Here is a 15,000-nt window from a genome sequence, read left to right as displayed (position 1 = left end):
AGTTATTATTTTATTAATTGAAGCGACAACAAAGAAAGAGGAAGAAAGAAGAAGAAGAAAAGAACAAAAACAAGATCAACTAAAAAGAAGAACAAGAACAAGAGGAAGAACAAGCAGAAGACGAAAACGAAAAAAGAAATGAAACTGAAAAAAAATAATAAATAAATAAATACAACATCCCAAAATACAACACCCAATAAACCACCACACTAATCACCACCATCTGCCCACAATAAATTCAAAAGCTGCAAAAATTCATTAATAGCATAAAACCACACAATAATTCACACAGAGCGTCGCTAACCCGGGTGAGGCGCCACTGTCCGCTAGGTATTGCACGGGGCAGAGGTGAGAGTAATGGCATGCTGGTCACCTGTTGAGTTACGTGGGAGGGATGAAGGGGGAGGATGGAGGGTGAAAGAGGATTGTAGTAGTGGTGGTAGTTGTGGTGGTGGTGGATGTGTGTGTTTTCATCCATTTCTCCTCGGTATTGTTGGTTGATGGAGGAAAGTAGGTAAATAAGTGGAAGAAACATTAACAGGAGGAGGAAAAAGGTAAATACACTGAGAAAAGGAGTAAATAAGTAGGAAAAAGAGGTTGATAGTGGAGGAAAGGAGAAAATGGGAAGGTGGAAGGTTAAAGGTGCAGGAAAATGAATAACAGGAGGAAAAATGTTAGTTGTGAAAAATAAATGGTTTGAGAGAGAGAGAGAGAGAGAGAGAGAGAGAGAGAGAGAGAGAGAGAGAGAGAGAGAGATGTGATATACAAGTTAGTAGAAAAATATACTGTTGGTAAGATAGTAAGCCTTCCTCCTCTCCTCCTCCTCCTCATTTCTCGCACCCTCTCACCTCCCTTTTCAACACCCTTCTCTCTCTCTCTCTCTCTCTCTCTCTCTCTCTCTCTCTCTCTCTCTCTCTCACACACACACACACACACACACACACACACACACACACACACACACACACACACACACACACACACGAGATAGTTAAGAGTTAAACACCAATTCTACATACAGCTTTGTCACTGGTCTATGATTCCCACACACCTGCCGCATGTACGCACGCACGCATGCACGCACGCAATCACACACACACACACACACACACACACACACACACACACACACACACACACACACACACACACACACACACTCTCTCTCTCTCTCTCTCTCTCTCTTAGGGCAGTATATACAATATAACACACACACACACACACACACACACACACACACACACACACACACACACACACGATAGTTAACTTTGTGTGTAGTGTTACCACCACATCACCACACCATAACACACGACACCACCACTACAGCACCACGAGACACAGCCACAACACGCAAACACCAAACACAATTACACCACACAACAGCCAGACACCATAATCACACACAGACACCAGTTACCACCACACCACAACACCATCACCACCATCACAGCAACACCACATACCATCACCACCACCACAGCAACACCACACAGCATCACATACCACACCACCACCACAACACAACACCATCACCACCACACACCATACTATACCACATAACACTACAACACACCACACAAAGACATCCTTGGCGCCCCAGTCTGCCCAGACCCCAGTGAGCACCCGCCAAGCCGCCAGCTAGCCCTACCACCTTTCTCCCGCAGCCAAGGTAGTAGTTTCCTCACCTAATTAGGGCAGATCCGAGTGTTTTGCAGGTGTTTCCGAGGGACTTCAAGGTTCACTGTGTTGAAGTAGGTGGAGGAGGTAGAGGTGGAGGGGAGGGGAGGAGTGTGATCAGGAGGGGAGTGGAGATGAAGCAGCTGAGAAAAGGTGCAAAAAATAACTTCGGCTTGTATCACGATACTCTCTCTTTTATTAAGTGAGTTTGCATTGTTTTGGGATTTAATCTATTGATAGAAATACAAATCAAGCCACAGTCCGTGATAGATCTTGTCTAGCTGTGTTTTGTTACTCGTTACAATAACACTATTGTCATTCTATTATTTTAATGGGTTTTTTTTAATAGCACGCCCAAGACTGTTTTGGTGTTTGATACGAGACAAAAAAAAAGACATGAGAAACATGACTCAAGTAACAATATTCAATACTATCTAGTCCAACTATGAGGATTTTCAAATTTAAAATGTTCATAAAGAGAAATATAAAACAAAAATCCTTTATACAACGAAGGGTTTGTGTTTTCTTTATTTGGCTGGAATTTTTTTTCTTTATTGTATTCAGAAAATGCAATATAATGTAGCCCAGCTATGTTTTCCTTCTCGACATTATGATGTTTTGTAGGTGAGAAATGCTTACAGTTTGCCGGACTTCTTTTTGTTATTGCTGGACCCGGTGATATCATTATGTATTAGTCGTTTGTTTTAGTATTTATCATGTCAAAAAATGTAGTACATTTCAGTCTGGGCGTCGTCTTTCTCCTCGCCATTTTTAAAATGAATAACGTACGTAAATATTGCGTCACAGAGGAATTTAACCCGTGCCTTCCTCTCAGGTCATTACATCAATGTTTAACTACCCTCCCTTGTGTGTCCTGACCCAGAGAGTGAAGCAAAATCAGAATTAATCACCAAAATAGATAAATAATCCCTCGAATATCTTTGAATAAGGCAATGTTGTATCTCCGTTCAGACCGCCCACCATAACGGCAGCGGACCCAGACCAACACCATTCTTTCTTCCTCCCGCGTCTACTCGGTAATATTTCCTTCAATTTAAAGCGTTTTCCGGGAATTTCCAGCTGTTTTTCACCTGAAATGCACAAATTGTAGTACGAGAAAGAAATGTGAAATGGGATTGTGTGAGGGAATGTAATTGTACGTAGTAGTAGTAGTAGTAGCAGTAGCAGCAGCAGCAGCAGCAGCAGCAGCAGCTGTACTATTATCATTACTATAAGTGTGTGTGTGTGTGTGTGTGTGTGTGTGTGTGTGTGTGTGTGTGTGTGTGTGTGTGTGTGTGTGTGTGTGCCCTAAGAGAGAGAGAGAGAGAGAGAGAGAGAGAGAGAGAGAGAGAGAGAGAGAGAGAGAGAGAGAGAGAGAGAGAGAGAGAGAGAGAGAGAGAGAGAGAGAGAGAGAGAGAGAGAGAGAGAGAGAGAGAAAGGAGATTATAAGAAGGTGATTGGGAGGGGTATAAGAAATGTAGAGTGGGAAATGGGGATGCGGAGGTGGACATGAAGTGGGGCTGAGAGATGAGGTGTGGCTTAATGTCACGACTTATAGCCAGTGAGGTTTACCTATTAAAATCCCTTGAGTTGACCTGTCGCTCTGGGTAAAAGTAAAGGTAGGATGGCTGCCTCATCAAGTAGGGAGTCGTCTATACACGTACGTTTCAGGGAATATTCACATCTTGTCGGCATGTGTTTTAAGAACGTACATGATGACGCACATTCACACACACACACACACACACACACACAATAATACATCCATCCATACATACATAACCTTCTTGCCAACTGTATACTTACGCACACAATGCCAAGATCGATGCCAACACACACACACACACACACACACACACACACACACACACACACACACACACACACACACACACACACACACACACACACACACACACACACACACACATACACACACACAAAGGCCTCGAATATTCACAAAGGGGAGGTGAGGTGGATAGCCAGCCGAGGTTGGATGGATCAAGAAGAGGAGGAGGAGGAGGAGGAGGAGGAGGAGTGGTTTGGTGTGGACTGGAGTGCATGAGAAACACGGTAGGAGAGATGGAAAGTCTGTGTGTGTGTGTGTGTGTGTGTGTGTGTGTGTGTGTGTGTGTGTGTGTGTGTGTGTGTGTGTGTGTGTGTGTGTGTGTGTGTGTGTGTGTTGCTGCCTGTCGAGCCTTCACCGCATCATCAGCACAGCTCCCGCAAGAACACCTAACACAGTAACACACTTACACAACACGCCACCGCACTTACCACACTAACACGCTTCACACACCCACAAAAACACTTCATTGGATAACACACTCAGTCCACCAAGACTTTTTTTTTTTATTCCCGCAGAAACTCGTCTCAAGATGTAATTAAAATTCTGGATCAAACATGAGAAAGATAAAAGAATGAATAAGCAAAGGAGAGTAAGAGGTGAGAGCGTGCATTATATAAGACCAAAGATGATGTGAAGAAAACAAACGGGAATATTTGAAGGTAAGAAAAATAATAACTTCAATACAAAATAATCAAATATGTAAATGTAAACAGGAATATTTGAGAGTGAAAACATAATAAATGAAGAGAAAGTAATGAGAGGTGTGAAGGATTAAACACACATTGAAGTAAACAAGTACGTACTCGTAGATTAATGCTTCTTTTGATCTTAACCACGAACAAACTTCACATATAAGAAAAATAATGACACAAAGCTGGAACTAAATCACGAGTTGTAAAGAAAGGAAAAAGAAAAAAAGAAAAAAAAAAGACTCCCTGACTTTACAGCGTTGCGAGAAAAGGAAAAACAGAAACAGCGAAGTAGTTTCTCAAGTTGAATTTCGTGAACACAAAACTCGATTCTGGTGTGTGTGTGTGTGTGTGTGTGTGTGTGTGTGTGTGTGTGTGTGTGTGTGTGTGTGTGTGTGTGTGTGTGTGGAAATAACAATTCTGTATTTAATTTCAGGACAAAAACCTTATTCACCTCAAAACTGAAGTACTTATACGGTCGAAAATCTCTCAGTAACAAGTTTTCTTATAGCCAACTTAGCATGTATTACTTATCCTATCGCCCCTGCCACGCGCACCAACACCGCCACCGCCCACCGTCACCGCCACCACTACCACTGAGGCAGATAGAATAAATACAAAATGCTAAGAGGGAGCGCACAATACCACTGTTCTTGCTGTTTTGGTGACCGTCATGTTCTTGATCTTACTCTTCTCGCTGGCATCTTAACCTAACTAAACCAGAACCTTCACTGAAACTAAATCTAACCTAGCTAAACCTAACGTTACTCAACCTAACCACATCAGAAGCGTCGCGTAAGTTAAGTGTTTTGTTCGGTAAAATTAGGTTAAGTTAAGTTTCGATACGTTAAGATGCCAGAACAAAATAAAGATCAAGAACATGGCGGCCATCACCAGAACAGAAGGGACCACGCGCCTCTTCTTAATATTTACCCACGTCCGTACATACCCAATCAATCCTCAACACACCTGACGGGAACAGTACCTGGGGAAGGCCTGCACTGCCTCACCTGCGCCACAAGGGAGTGTTCGGGGTACGCACACTCACAGCTCACAGCACACACCCCTCAACGCGCGGTACAGACTGCAGCAGACTGTGGCGATGCTGGGGTGAGGAGTGAGACGCGTCGCTTCGGCTCGCTGTTCCGAAGCGTTTGGGTACATGAGCTAAACTGTTTCATTTCTTTATTTAATTGTTCACTGTATTTCCAGGTATCTTATTCTTTTTCACTTCATCTATATAGGTGTAGAGAGAGAGAGAGAGAGAGAGAGAGAAAATCGACTCACTCCTATCTTCGTTCCCGAAAAAGACACAAGACACAAGACACCACCACATAATTAAAACACAAAATGCAAGAAAAAAAAATATCGCACATACGAGAAAATCAAACTCATTCCTAGTACAAATATTTCACCTGGCGTACCATTACCACAACTTTTAATCCATTAACTTTCAAACATTTCATTCTCTACATTCCCAGACCTTTCTTTCACCTCGTCATCACTTTCTGTTCCCCTTCCTCCGCCTCTTTGCTCCTCCATCCTTCCTCTCTTCCTTCCCCTTCCCCTTCCCCTTCCCCTTCCGCAGAGAGAGAGACAGACAATTCGGCGTCAGCAGGTGAGGCGCGGGGAAGCTTGAAGGAGCCATGAAGGGAAGGGAAGGGAAGACAAGAGAAAGAGAAGAAAGGAAGAGAGGGACAGGAGAGCTTAATCAAAGAAGGAAATGAAAATGAGAGAGGAAGAGCAATTGGAGCCATTCATTCTCTCTCTCTCTCTCTCTCTCTCTCTCTCTCTCTCTCTCTCTCTCTCTCTCTCTCTCTCTCTCTCAGCATGTTTGAAGTTCCCGATACGAAATAAATCAAAAGTTTGAGGGAAAAATTCTGATTCCTTTGTTCGAAGCATTACGAGTTCCTTTCCTGAGCGAGATCTGAGAGACATCCTTCTTCTTCTTCCTCCTCCTCCTCCTCCTCCTCCTCCTGAAGACCGTACACACACACCTGCGTCTTTAATTGGTCTGGTGATAAGGGAATGAAGATAGTTGTGAGACGGATGCGATAGAAGGCCTCTCTCTCTCTCTCTCTCTCTCTCTCTCTCTCTCTCTCTCTCTAGTTGATTGATATCGTGTACCTGTAGATTCAAGGGCCACACCACTAATTAAGTTTGGGCCATAGGTTGTTTGGGACTTGTAAACTCTCTCTCTCTCTCTCTCTCTCTCTCTCTCTCTCTCTCTCTCTCTCTCTCTCTCTAGCCTGCTACAACGCCTCTTTTCCACCAATCACCACGAGAGAGAGAGAGAGAGAGAGAGAGAGAGAGAGAGAGAGAGAGAGAGAGAGAGGAGGGACATCGCGGGGCTAGAGTGACCACGAGCGAGCACGAAGCCTCCACCACTGAAGGGACGAGCTGCTACTACCACCACCACCACCACCACCACCACCACCACCACGACCACTACCACCACCACCACTGCCTCCCGCCGCCCCATTTGTCACACGTCGGGCCGAATTAGATCCCATAACGCGAGGACGCCCTGCCATGTGTCGGGCCGCGCAGGGGAGGCGGAGGCGTAGCGGAGGGAGAGGCGTTCGGCAGGGCTGCAATAAGTGATGGAGTCGGTCAGGGATTTAGGGACTACGGATTAGGGATTAGTGAGTTGTGTTGTGGTCTGCTGGGCGGTTTGTTTGTGTTTGGTTTGGTTGGTTTGGTTTGGGTTGGGTTGGTTTGAGACGGGTTGGGTTGGGTTGGATTGGTTTGGGTTGAGTTGGGTTAGGTTAGGTTAGGTTGGATTGGGTTGGGTTGGGTTGGTTTGAGATGGGTTGGTTGGTTTGGGTTAGGTTATATTAGGTTAGGTTGGGTTTGGTTGGGTTTGGGTTGGGTTGGGTTGGGTTTGAGATGGGTTGGGTTGGGTTGGGTTGGGTTAGGTTAGGTTGGGTTAAGTTGGGTTGGGTTGGGTTGGGTTGGGTTGGGTTGGGTTGGGTTGGGTTGGGTTAGATTAGGTTGGGTTTGGGTAACTTAATACTTTTTTATTTGTGTGCATTTGCAAGTTTTCTTCATCAATATTGGATGGTTTCTGTCTCTCTCTCTCTCTCTCTCTCTCTCTCTCTCTCTCTCTCTCTCTCTCTCTCTCTCTCTCTCTCTCTCTCACTGTCTCCTGCCCTCCCTTATTTCAGTCTTTCCTCCTTAACTTTTCCCTTCATATGTGACTTTTTCCCCACTCTCGCTCGTCTCTTCCCTCATATCAGCCTCCTTTGCCCTTCTCCCTCTCTCCTCTCTCACCCTCGGCCCTCCATCCTTCCCTCTCCCTTCGTCCCCTTAACTTTCCCTCTCCCTTCCTTACTGCCGTGCGAAGGCTGTTACTTATGTAGTGTACTCGGCCTTTCTTTCCTTGTGTCTTAGGAGTGGTCAGTCTGAACACACACACACACACACACACACACACACACACACACACACACACACACACACGTCAGCACAGTTCCCGCCAAGACACAACATACTATCAGCAACACACTCACTGCAACACACACACAACGCAACACAGCACATGACACTCAAAACTTAGGGAATAGTAACTAACACATTTATAAATCATACTATGCATACTTAGGTGATATATATATACACCAGTAAGAGGGAGTTACGTACACAATACACTACACTATATGTTTGCTGTATCTTAACCCCTTCAGTACTGGGACGCATTTCTACCATGAGTTACGGGTATGATTAGACGATTTTATTGACATTAAGAAAGGTCTATGGAGGTCAGAAGATTAATGGCCAGAGTCTCCACTGTTTTTATCCCTACACAAGTTTCTGAATATTAAAATGGATTGTGTTACTGAAGGGGTTAATCTCTTTAGTATTTCTTCTGGTTACTATTTGGTGATTTTATACAGCTTCAAAAACTTATGTTGGGATTAGAATAGTAAAGATTCTGGCCATCATTCTCTTGACCTCCATAGAACTTTCCTATTGCAAATAAAATGGTCTAATTATACCCAAAACTCAAGGTAAAAATGCGTTTCAATACACACACACACACACACACACACACACACACACACACACACACACACACACACACACACAAAACAGCACACAGCACGCAGCACACCACGAATCACCGATACCCAAATCATCGATGAAATACGTAAAAAATAAACTGAAAAAAAAGGAAAAAGAGAGAGAAATGGAAAAAGGAAACGAAATGAGGGGTGGTTTGAATACATCGATAACACATCACAAGGACAGCCATTACTTATTCATGAGGCAATCACGCGGCGCAAAATAACAAGAGAATACTTAAATAACAAACACATCAATGATAGGGGAAAAATATAAAAGAAAACCAATGAACAAAATAAGAAAAAGAAAAGCATAATAGTTACACCACAATTAAACGAAAAAAACGAACAAAAATGAAAAAAGGAAAGATTGTACACTAAATTAGATGGAAAAAGAGAGACAGAGACGAAAAAATAAAAGTAACAAGATTGAGAGGTGACGGAGGGAGGGAGGGAGGGAAGGAGGTGGGGGGGAGGGAGGAAAAGTAAGTCAGGTAAGAAGAGGTGATGAGAGAGGGAAGAGGGATGGTATGTGGGTTGATAGGGAGGGAGAGAAGAGAGAGTGAAGGAAGAGAGGGAGGGAAGGAAGGGTAGAGAGGGAGAGTGGAGGGGGGGAGGGAGTAGGAGGGAAGTTCACCTTAATTAAGAGGGTTAGGAAAAAATTCAGGACACGCCCAGAGAGAGAGAGAGAGAGAGAGAGAGAGAGAGAGAGAGAGAGAGAGAGAGAGAGAGAGAGAGAGAGAGAGAGAGAGAGAGAGAGAGAGAGAGAGAGAGAGAGAGAGAGAGAGAGAGAGAGAGAGAGAGAGAGTCCCCAAAGCAGCACAATCCGCAACATTCTCTCTCTTTTTTTTTCCTTTTTACCCTTTTCGAAAACTAGAAATTCCCCTCTGAAATTTTTCCGTGAGGAGGGGAAATTACTCTTCCGGAGGGGCCACGAGGAGGAGGAGGAGGAGGAGGAGGAGGAGGAGGAGGAGGAGGAGGAGGAGGAGGAGGAGGAGGACGAGGAGGAGGACGAGGAGGAGGAGGAGGAGGATAAAAATAACAACAATAACAAGAGGAGGAAGGAAAAAGAGAAAAGGAAAAAACAAGAAGAAAAAAACAGTTAATTAAAGAAGAAAACCAGAAAAGAAACGGAAAAGAAAAAGGAAGAAAAAAGTAAGAAGAAAAAATGAAAAAAGAAAGGAGAAAGAAAATAATAAAACAGAGGAAAACCGGAGATGAAGGAATGAAAGAACAGAGAGAGAGAGAGAGAGAGAGAGAGAGAGAGAGAGAGAGAGAGAGAGAGAGAGAGAGATTAAGGGAGGCTATGACGTGAGAAACAAGGAATGAGAAGGATTACTTTCTGCTTTATCACGAACTGTCTCTGTATTGGTGGTGGTGGTGGTGGTGGTGGTGGTGGTGGTGGTGGTGGTGGTGGTGGTGGTGGTGGTGGTGGTGGTGGTGACGAACAAAGAACAAAACTAAGTAAAAGGAAGGAATGCTAAATATAGAGGTTTTAAACGATCTCTCTCTCTCTCTCTCTCTCTCTCTCTCTCTCTGGGGAATGGTACTAAATATTTCTCCTCATATCTGTTGCTGTCATTATCATCACTGTCATTATTATTATTATTATTATTATTATTATTATTATTATTATTATTATCATTATTGTTGCTGCTGTTGTTATTATTGTTGTTGTTTCTGCTATTCCTGTTATAGCTCCATCACTTTTACACACACACACACACACACACACACACACACACACACACACACACACACACACACACACACGTCCCGCGGTTGCCTGTTAGCGTCGCGTCTTCCTCGCACCGCACCAGAATTTATGGCCAACAGAATGCACCGCCGAAATTCTGTAAAGAAAACGAGACACGGGAATTCCATTATCCGGCCCCGCTAGACACTTGAAGGAGGCGCCCAGGACACCGGATTACAATGCTTTCTGTGGCCCTTTTTGTCCTTTTTTTTTATCCGCATCCGAAGTGGTATTTGTGCCTGATGTCTATTGCAGGAAGCCACAAAATTCTCTCTCTCTCTCTCTCTCTCTCTCTCTCTCTCTCTCTCTCTCTCTCTCTCTCTCTCTCTGTAACTTCTCTGTAATTCGGTTCTTTCCTGCTTTTTTCGTTTTCTTTTTATTCTTTCTCTTCAACTTTTCTTCAGTTTTCCCTTTTACTTGTTCTGATTTTTCTATTTTTTTCACTTTTAGCTCTGTGTCTTCTTTCATCACTATTTCTTATTCTTTTTCTTTTTTTCTTTTCCTTTCCTTATTTTTACTTTTCTTATTTATCTGCTTCTTTATTCTGTTTTATTGGTAAGTTGTCTTTTCTTTACGTTAAATACTTATTGAATTTTATAAACCGTGTGGTCATCTTTCCTCTTTTCCTTTGTTTTTTTTTTATATTCTATTCATTTCATTTCATTATCTTCCAAGGTTTTCTTTATTTTCATTCTCTCTTGATGTTCTCTTATGTCCTACTTTTATTGCCTCTTTACTTTTCTTTATCATCATTTTTCCTATCCCTCTTTCCTCTTCTAAACATTCACATTCCTTCTATTCATTTCACAACCTTTATTAATTCATTTTGTTTCTATTTACACTCTTTATTGTATTTTCGTTTGCATTTATCACATTTCTTTTTCGTTTATTCCTTCTTTCCTTCAACTTTTTTTATTCCACCTTGCATTTCATTATCTCTCAAACTATTTCTTTTTTATTTCTTCACTTACATTTTTATTTGCTTGTGATATTCTCTCTTTTCCTTCTTCGTATAGGTATTTCCTGTGTTTTCCTTCTTTATTTCCATCAAGTCATACATTATTTTCCCTCCATTTTATTTCCCATCTCTCCTGTCAATCATGAATTTCTCCAGTGTTGCGATCTCTCCCCTTCTCCTCCTCCCACTTCATCATTTTTCTCTGTTCCTTCTTCCATTTCTCAACACTCGTACATCATTACTTGTCTTCTACTTCACTCTTCGCCAGTAAATCTCTTCCCTTTTTCTTTCCTACTTCATTTTTCCCATTCTCGTTCTTTATCTGATTTTCTCTCTCCCTTGACAGCAACTGCAAACCTTTCACGTCTGTACAACTCTCTCTCTCTCTCTCTCTCTCTCTCTCTCTCTCTCTCTCTCTCTCTCTCTCTCTCTCTCTCTCTCTCTCGGTATTTTGGTAATTTTTTTCTTGCTTCCTTTTATTTTACCTGTCCGTTTATCTGCTTTTCCATCTGTTTACCTTTCTTTATTTTTCATTCGTTTGTCTGTGTCTGTCTGTTTGTCTGTCTGTCTGCGTCTGTTGTTCTTTATTTATTAGCATTCATTATCACTTGCCTGTCTTACTCTCGTCTGTCTGTTCGTCTCACTCTGTCTGTATGCCAGTTCTTCACGACCACAAACCAACACAAGCACACAACACTGTCCACACACTCCTCCACAAACCCACCTACTCCATTCACTGCCTTCACCTGCCAACAAAGGGCCATCCACTCACCTGCGCCTCCTCCTCTCATTAGCCACTACTCAGGTGCGCCAGGAGGGGAGGGGGCAGGTAATTAGCAGGTAAGGATGAGTTGTGAGGTGTGACAGTGGAAATTGTATAGGTGTTTGTGTGGGGGGGGGTGGATAATGGCATTGTTCCTGGGGTGATGGAGTGGAGGACGGGGATGTAAGGAAGGGTGGAGTGGTGGTTGTGGACTGGTGGAAGAGTTTTTGGTGGTTGTGTAAGAGTAAGTGCATTTCTTTTCGTTTTTATTAATATTTTTTTTTCTTCTTAATGGCAGTGTGGGAATGAAGGGAGAGTGTTTTCGTGTTACAAGTTAGTGAGGAATCATGCAAGTAATCTCTCTCTCTCTCTCTCTCTCTCTCTCTCTCTCTCTCTCTCTCTCTCTCTCTCTCTCTTACCTCTACCTGGTTCATAGGCAACGTGTAGCGAGGCAGTGCTTACCTGGAAAGAAAGAAAAACACAACGATTAGAATTCCCACCGTAAATATTTCATCAAAGATATAAATATAGGTATTGAAAAATGGGCAGAGAGAGAGAGAGAGAGAGAGAGAGAGAGAGAGAGAGAGAGAGAGAGAGAGAGAGAGAGAAGGTAGTAAGTGATAGAGAGTCAGTCACTAATAGAAACAGACAGACAAACAGACACTTTAATATACTATAGAAGAATACAAAGACAGCCAGACAGACAGACAGACAGACAGACAAATAAAATGACGAATCTAGATAAACTCACAGATAAACACAAAAATATGAAAACAAAATATATCAGCAAAAACAAACTAGAACGTAATAGAAAGAAAAACAGATTATATAAAAAAATATGGACACACACACACACACACACACACACACACACACACACACACACACATGAGGCAGCCACAAGTGAGGTAAGAATGTGGGAATGTTGCAGGGAGATATAAATAAAAAGCAATAAAAAGGAAGATTCACACTCATCCTTCATGTGGGTCATCGTGTTGGGGTGAAGGGAGGCCAGCGTGAAGAGATGGCACGCTCTCTCTCTCTCTCTCTCTCTCTCTCTCTCTCTCTCTCTCAACCAGACTACTAGGGTATAAAAACATTACTAGCGTCAAAGAATAATGATGATGATGATGATGATGATATTAATAATAATAATAATAATAATAATAATAATAATAATAATAATAATAATATCAACAACAACAACAACAACTTCAAAAATAACGATAATAATAATAACAATAGAAAGATTAGCAACAAAAATAACAAACAAGCAAACAATACACGCAACAAACACTAAGAAACAACAACACCAACAACAACAACAACGCGAAACAATACCAACAACAAACGCACACAAAAAAATCAAACACCACCACCACCACCACCAACAGCAACACCAATAACCACCACCACTCCTACATCTTCCACACGTAGCAATACCCACCAATAACCTTCTTTCGGCGTAGAAACGGAATCTTGGCGGTTGTGGTGCGCGGCGCTGAGGAAAACAACACAGGGTCGAGATGCGCGGGTCACTTACTACGCGCTACGGATACAACCACTCACTCAGACTAAGACTTATCAAGGGCTTCAAAACACACGAATCTCTGCGAACTCTTTTTCTCAGGTGGTTTTCATATAAAGAGTAATTGATAGTTTTTTTTCTGTTTTTTTTTCTTCTTCTGTCTGTTTAGGCGCTACAGATAAAATCACTCACTTAGATCAATATTTATCAACTCTTTTTCTCAGTGGTTTTCAATGTTTTTTTTTTCTATTCCAGTGTCTTCTTTCTGTTCAGTAGTTGTGATTTAGTAGTGGAGATAACGTGACTTTTTTTTCCAGCTTGTGTTTTCTTTGGTTTCTGATAGTTACGTTCTGCTAATTTTCCTGAAGTGGTTATCAAGTACAGAACACTTAGTAGTGTTTTTTATTTTCGTGTCTTCCCTCTGTTCAGTTGTTGTTTAGCAGTACAGAGACGATGTGACTTATTTTCCAGCTTGTGTTTTCTTTGTTTCTGATAGTGAATGTTGTGCAAGCTTTTCCCTTCGTCGAATTGTTATTAAGTACAAAACACTGGGTTGGTCTTTTTGCTTTCGTATCTTTCGGCTACTCAGTAATTCTTATCAAGCGCTAAAGGGACACGTGACCTTCCCTCAATCTGTATTTTCTTTGTTTTTTTGATAGTGAAATCTTTGCAATCTTTTCCCAGCTTCGAATTGTTATCCAGTACAAAACACGAGGTGGTCTTTTAATTTTCGTATTTTCTTCTGTTCAGTAATTGTCATCCAATGCTACAGAAACACGTGACTTTTTTTTTCAACTTTACTTTCCTTTTGATGTTTCCTTCCTTCTAGTCAGCAATTGTTATCCAGTGCTACATAAAACTTGCAACGTTCTTTTTCAGTTTGTATTTTCTTTGTTTATGATTTCTAAGCTTACTTTCAATAACCGATATTTCCTCAATTTCTATTTTTTTTCTTTCTAATATTTTCTTTTAATATCTACCTTCTGTCTATTCAGCATCAGTACTACACGGACACACAACCTTCTTTCCACTTCAACTTTCCAGGCGTACAGTTACAACTCTTCAGAGATCAACCTTCCTTAAGTTCACAATAGGTTATACAATCCTGAAATAAACACAACGTTCTCTTATAATCTCAAACTCGTATTTCCAAATGGTCTTTAATGTACAAGTTCATTCATTACATTTTCCAGCACTTTCTTATATTTACATCAAGCTTTATTCTTTTTTCCAGTCACTCAATATTTAAACTCTCACGTCTGCGGCGGAAGAAATCAGTTATTATTTTTTCTATCCGTCAGTGTTGTCTGGAATACGCGTTAGTCAGAAGGCTGAATGTACCTGGATGGATCAAGAGAACGAAGGGACAGTGGGAAGAGAGACTGAAAAAGGAGCGAAGAAAGGAAAGATTAAGGAGAAAACAGTTAAAGGGACACGGAAAGGGAAAAAGAGATAAAAAAGAGAAAGATGAAGAGAGGACAGTTAAGGGAGAGGAGGCAATGATAACTGAGGGAGAAGGGAACAGGGGATTAGAGGGAAACAGAATAGAGAGAGAAGGGAATAGAGAAGAAGGGTGGATGTACAGATGGAAGTAATGATGATAGGGAAGGAACGTGTGTGTGTGTGTGTGTGTGTGTGTGTGTGTGTGTGTGTGTGTGTGTGTGTGTGTGTGTGTGTGTGTGTGTGTGTGTGTGTGTGTGTGTGTGTGTGTGT

General features: G+C 42.0%; 1 protein-coding gene across 21 annotated transcripts in view; it reads right to left on the bottom strand.

The window, feature by feature from the left end:
• The window catches only part of LOC123519336 (cyclin-dependent kinase 14-like), a 374,184-nt gene that overhangs the window by 270,986 nt on the left and 88,198 nt on the right, over nt 1–15,000 (bottom strand). For 4 of the 21 annotated variants that reach the window (XM_045280572.1, XM_045280568.1, XM_045280578.1 and 1 more), the window contains exon 2: nt 13,207–14,546. The exons of 13 other annotated variants lie outside the window; for them this stretch is intronic. The gene's annotated coding sequence lies outside the window, so the exon portion shown is untranslated. Of the gene's footprint in view, nt 1–5,203; nt 5,301–13,206; nt 14,547–15,000 lie in introns of those variants that run through there. 4 more of the 21 variants (XM_045280570.1, XM_045280574.1, XM_045280575.1 and 1 more) reach the window with 4 other exon arrangements.

This window comes from Portunus trituberculatus, chromosome 45 (assembly GCF_017591435.1).
Source record: "Portunus trituberculatus isolate SZX2019 chromosome 45, ASM1759143v1, whole genome shotgun sequence".
NCBI classification, from domain to species: Eukaryota; Metazoa; Arthropoda; class Malacostraca; order Decapoda; family Portunidae; genus Portunus; species Portunus trituberculatus.
This window is presented reverse-complemented; position numbering and strand designations above follow the sequence as displayed.